Here is a 5,949-nt window from a genome sequence, read left to right as displayed (position 1 = left end):
CGAACAAAACCCTTCGAGGCCTACACGATGGGACTTTCTGATCCATTTCTAACCTCTTTAACAAACATTGGGAAGCTGGAACCCTCCCCCAACAAGGGCGGCATTCGGACATTGAACTCATACCGTAGCCCCACAAACCTGTGGCCATCGACAACCTCCGTCTCATTTCTCTTACGTTGTGCCTGGGCAAGCTGTTCGAACTAATGGTGCCTTATAGCTTAACTACATCGAAGGCAACAATCTCTATCCCCATACCATGTCCGGCTTCCGTGCCCGTTAATCGACTCCAGACGTTCTCCTCCAACTCAAAGAACGTGAATGTGATGATCGGCTCCCTGTGCCGCGAAAAGCACTAGCAGTCCACGGCGACGAACTGGCGATCGAAGAGGAAGAGGAAGAAGCAAGAAAGAGACCGCCGGGAGCACGCAGTGCTTGGGGGCAAAAGAGATGGGAAAGTGGATTGAGCGGCGAGACAGCGTTGTAGGAGCGGCAGAAGAGATCGCGACCGTGAGGGGGATTGGGACCAACTCAGAGGAAAATCGACATCATGAGCAAAACTCAAAGCAGCACGATCCTCGCCCTTGACGTCAAAGGTGCCTTTGATAACGTCACGCACGAGTCCATCTTCAGTAACTGTAGAGCGGCTAATTACAACTTCGTCCGAGCATTTCTGACAGATCGGGCAGCCACAATACGTCTGGGGCCCATACAATCCGGCCTTTTCCTCACGCCGGCAAAAGACACCCCTCAAGGCTCCGTCATTTCCGCCTTACTTTTTAATATATGGCCCTCCTTCAACTTGCAGTCAAACTCTCCACAATCCCCAATTTCCACCATGCATTCTAAGCTGATGACTTAACAATCTGGACTGCGGGACAGCAACAAAACAAAAAATTGGTCTCCATTCCGCCCTGCGAAAGTAGATGCCCAGCAAAGCTGTTTTAAACCACTACCAATGGTGATGGAGGAGGGTATGAAATGTTTCTCGGGGTCTCGGCGGTCCTGTCGCTTGCGCTTGGCTAGTATCAGTCGATAAGGGTACAGAGTATCGGCACACTTTTCTGTAATTGTTCCGTGCTGCCGCCATGATCACTGTCCAGTTCGCATTGCGGCCATTTGTTTACACTGGGAAGGTTCATGGGCGCCGCCATTCTGTTACTTATGCGTTTTAGTCGGTCAACACTGGTAGGCTTAGCTTGTCCTCCATGCTCTCCGGCTGTGTGCGACTGACTTCGTTCCGAATGCGAATCAAATGTAACGCGTGTAACAGCATTTCAGGAGCAGAAGTGTGTCCAAAGACGCCGTTTTGCTGCATCATCGGTTGTGTTTAACAAACGACCCGGTCGAAGTTGACGTTGAGGCCGTAGATGCGGTCGCAACACTGATAAATGCCAAAAATTCCGCCGTTGCTAACTTGCGTGCCTCAGTGGTTGTACTCTAATGCCTTATCTACTGACACTACGCTCGGCTTTTGTGGCGGCAAATGCTTGGTCTTCCCTTGCCCGACGCATACTCCCGGCGTGTTGAACAAGAACTGCTCTATTCAGTGACACTAGTCCTGCCTAGCTTTAAAAGATAATCTGCGAACATAATCTTCACCAGGAACACCTGGAGGTGGGGGGGAGGGGGATGGCCCCATTGTTCACAGGCGTCTTATCATCCATACTGCGGTTTCGATGCTTGTTTTCTAGTTTCCTTGAACGAATTCTGAGCTCTATGCTGTATGTCTGATTAGCCTGACGCATGCGCTCGGCGCCTTATGCCTTGGCGCCTTGGCGTTTTTGCCTACGGAGATCATTTTTGCCCGTGGCTATGAAATCGTTGGCGGTAAAGGTAAACAGCGGTGCTGTAATATACAGCAAGGCATCGTGTACACGCTCGAGTACCTACAGCACCGAGGCGTCACCTGTGCACCCCAAAAATCTTCATTACTAGTTCTCCACGCACGCACAGGCGGCCGTCCTCCACAACCAACCCCTGACCCGACCGTCCCCATAGCCTTTGTTCCCGTCCCGCAAGTGACCACTCTTCGAATTCTCGGCGTTTCCTTACAAGCCGGCGGCTCGGGAGCCGCTCTTCTACAGCAACTCCAGCGTCACGCAGCTTGCGGACCTCACCCAGAGTCTGGCCGAGAAAAAGACACCTACCAATCGAAAGAACACTCCAAACTCTATACAATCATTCGCAAGACATGCAAATTTCCTCTTGAACTCCCTGTATTCACTTCTACCGCTCACCTACTCTGACTCGGCATCCATAATTCACTGTCTGAACTCCTAGAAGCACAGCAAGACGGCCAGCTCGCTCGCCTATCCCTCCGCCCCCACGGGCCCCACCGTTTTGACACACCTCGGTAGTCGATCCATTCGTACTTAATTGGACGTACCACAACGCATGTCCCTCCCAATCCGCTCACACACCTATGTCTCACCAATTACGCGCCATATGCACCCTACTTACAACGTCGGCCGAAGACAAGCACACATTAGTCTCCTAGAGATAATTTACTCGAAAAACCCCGACACTTGATACACGGACGTCGCAACCTACTCGCATTGAAAGCCCATGCAATAGTGGCCCTCAATTCTCAAGGTTCCATGCAGATAACCCCCACTATTAGCGATACAAACACTATTGTCTCCGAAGAGATAGCTCAAGCCCTCGGCGCCACCACAGCCCTTCCGGCTAAGTAACCGTCCTTACCGACTCACACAGCCAGCTTGCCTGAACTTTCTGACTGGATGCATTTCACCTCCCGCCCTCATACTACTACACACAATCAAGACCCTGCCCCACATCGAAATCGTGTGCACCACAGGTCATTCTTCGGTCCCAGGGAATGAGGCGGCGCACGCCGCTGCCCGCGATTGCCTACTCCGGGCATTCCCATCGGGGACGGGCGACTCGGCAGCACCACCTCCAGCCTTCCCATTCCCGGTCACTACACCGATATACTGCACTACTACCGTCAGAACCACCGCGATTACCCACCCCCTTACCCTGCCTAAACATTTGTGTCGGTTAAATGACTACACAACACACATTTTTTTAAATCACAGGTGGCGATGTATACCAAGTGCCAGTGAAAAAAAATACTTATGCTGCACGTAGTACCGCACTGGATTCCTCCAGCATAGCTTTATCGCGCTCGACATACCAGACAGTTACGCCATAGGGGCTGAGCCCAAAAAATCACTAAGGAATGTGCAAGACATTGGCTATTGCCCAAGTTTCTCATCAGTCTCGCTTAATTCTGCATGCATATACGTAACGAATATGTTGTATGCTCGGCTCCAAACGTACCTTACGACGCATAATCACAACGCCGTCATCGCTGGCGCATCTTCACAGCCATCAACATTATTTCAAACAAAAACAGCGCTCAAGACGGGACAAAAAGAAGGAGGCCGTGTGTGTAGCGTCCTTCTTTCTGTCCGGTCTTGAGCGCTGTTTTTGTTTGAAGTATGAACCAACAAGCCCAAACACTTCCATTGATCAACATTACGCTTTATGGCAGCTGCTAGTTACCGTCCTACATGGCCTATCTTTCTGTTTGTCACAAACGGTAAAGGACGCGGCGATGGGTGGGGCCAAGATCACGTGCTATGGTCCACTGTAGAAACGAGGGGACAAAGCCCAAACGGCTGCGCATGAGAGGCAGGGAAGGTGTGTAGGGAGTAGTATGACTGCCCCTCCTGTGAAGCTCGATCTTCTATCTCGCTCCTCAGCAGAGACGGTGACGTGGTTTTCAGCAGTATTCAGACGCACAGTCGCGATTCCTTTTTACAAGAGCGACCACGCGCTGTAAGCCGCTCCTCTCTAACGCGAGGACATGATTGTAGAAGAGGGAAAGGGGGAAATAGTGCGTGTTTGGGTGGTTATGAGTAGTCCTCTCATTACATTCTGCGTGTTTACCAGTTCCTTCGAAAGAGAAAATAACCCTGAATTTTCCAGAGTCCGCTTTTTTAGTTGACCGCGAGGTGGTCATGATCGCCGGGGGACCAGAATTAATCCGGAGCCCTCCACTACGGCGCACCTCATCGTCTGTTTAGTGTCGTCGCGTTAAACCCCACAATGAATCGATCCCTTTTCTAGTTGAGCTGCGCGGGTTTCGTGTCATTGGTGCCTAAGGCAACCCCCAAAGAGGGCTTCACTTGGTAATCCTACGTAGTGCGGCGAAGCTTACCCACAGAATAGATGTGGTACGAAGGCTGCATTTTTTACAGACGCGAGGAGGGGGAAGCGCAAGGAGGAGGAAGGAACTTTACAGTAGCCAAGATGTTTATTTGACTGGGTAGCAAAGTGGTCCTTTAATCTTGCTCGTGTCCCTTACAAATTGTGAAATGTTCACAACATACAATGTAATGTTCAATTCATTTTCGGATCCGTTTATCTGGAATGAATGGACCTTAGTTACGTTCAAATGAAGCATATTTACATTCCGCAAAAAATAAAATCAAATAACTCTGAGGGAGTTCTATTTCCCGCTAAAAACTTTCGTTCAAGCCGTGTCCTTCTACCAAGATTCTACTGAATACGGTTGGCGCTACACAGCCCCTCTCCCTCGCTCACCCCCGGTTTATGGTGCCGCAAACAGCGTTCAGGTCTTGGTGTTCTTGAATCGAGTAAGTGAGGTGGGAAAAGTCAGTGTTTGATTTGTGTTTATCCTAAATTAAAGCATCTTTTGGCGCTGAATAAAAGGTGGAAGCTCTGAGGGGCAAAGGACTTGGTCTAAAACCAACTGGCTAGTTTCTCTTGCAGAACGCGTTCAACTGGCGGCAACAATGTATCAGGCGGGACTTGCACCGTATCAAAACCACAGTATATACGCATATAACTTATCCTTCTAGAGTTTCAGTGTTCTGTCACTCACGCAGTTTTATAAATAACGGCAAATGTTTTGCGTTTTATTTGTTACTATTTCGTACGGGCGTCAACAAGATCCCTGATTAAGGCTAACATCACCGCTTCCTTCTTCGCTGCGGGGAATGGAAAACATTAGCGGAACTCACCCCTTGCGTTCATTCCAAAGGCATCAGTGGTTGAGTGGGCCCATACTCTACAAGCGGACCCCGGAAGTGGTGCGCAGTGTGCGGGCAACATGTCTCGTGCACCGACGACATGGCTTGTAACCAACGCTCTTGTAGCAGGCACAACCACACAGAATCCCACGCGAATGACCTAGAGGAGGCTTATTCGTTCGTGAAAAAAGCGACGCTTATATTGTTATTTTGGAGACCCGGTAGACGTGCAGACCCGGTGGCGCAACGGTAGCGCGTCTGACTCCAGATCAGAAGGTTGCGTGTTCGAATCACGTCCGGGTCATTCACTTTTTTTTTTTTTGCAAATATATATTGCCTCTTCAAGGGTTCTTTTTACAAGCCCTGGTTTATAAAGCCGATTTTATTGAACACGATTTACTGAAGAAACTTCAGGTATATTATAGTAGTGGTGTAGCCAGGCTGACCGAGCCTCAGACCCCCCCCCCCCGCCCTTCCCTTCCACCGCAATATTTCCGGTCCACTCCGTGCTCCCTGCTGTGCCTGGTGCGTCACCTGTGAACAAAAGCGCAAGTTCTTCTAATTCACGCATCAATGCCCGTTTGCCTCCCGGGCGCTTACTTTGAACGAAGCGCCTCACTGAGGATGATTGCGGGGCGGTGCGGCCCCAAAAGTGGCGGCCCCATAGGGTACAATACAGCTGGTAAGAAAATACAAATATCTGGGCATATGGATAAACGAAGGCCAGGCCTATCTAAAAACGCATGATGACCATTTCAGAATTAAATAAAGCAGAAACGCGTCTATTATGAAGAACAGAGCACAATGGGATGTAAATAATACGGACTATTGAGAGGAATCTGGAAGGGTGTAATAGTACTGGCACTCACCTATTCAAACGCAGTAATGTGCGTCAAAACAGAGGTTCAATAAGAGTTAGAAGCGAGCC

General features: G+C 49.8%; 1 non-coding gene across 1 annotated transcript; it reads left to right on the top strand.

The window, feature by feature from the left end:
- The first annotated feature begins 5,253 nt into the window (after positions 1-5,253).
- Positions 5,254-5,325, top strand: Trnaw-cca (transfer RNA tryptophan (anticodon CCA)). The gene has a single exon. It is a non-coding gene; the product is annotated as a tRNA-Trp (tRNA).
- Positions 5,326-5,949: the final 624 nt, after the last annotated feature.

The sequence above is a fragment of the Haemaphysalis longicornis genome, unplaced genomic scaffold (assembly GCF_048455015.1).
Source record: "Haemaphysalis longicornis isolate Haplotype H1 unplaced genomic scaffold, Haemaphysalis longicornis Haplotype H1 scaffold_1, whole genome shotgun sequence".
In the NCBI taxonomy this organism is placed as follows: Eukaryota; Metazoa; Arthropoda; class Arachnida; order Ixodida; family Ixodidae; genus Haemaphysalis; species Haemaphysalis longicornis.
The sequence above is the reverse complement of the archived record's forward strand: the minus strand, read 5'-3'. Positions and strand labels throughout refer to the sequence as shown.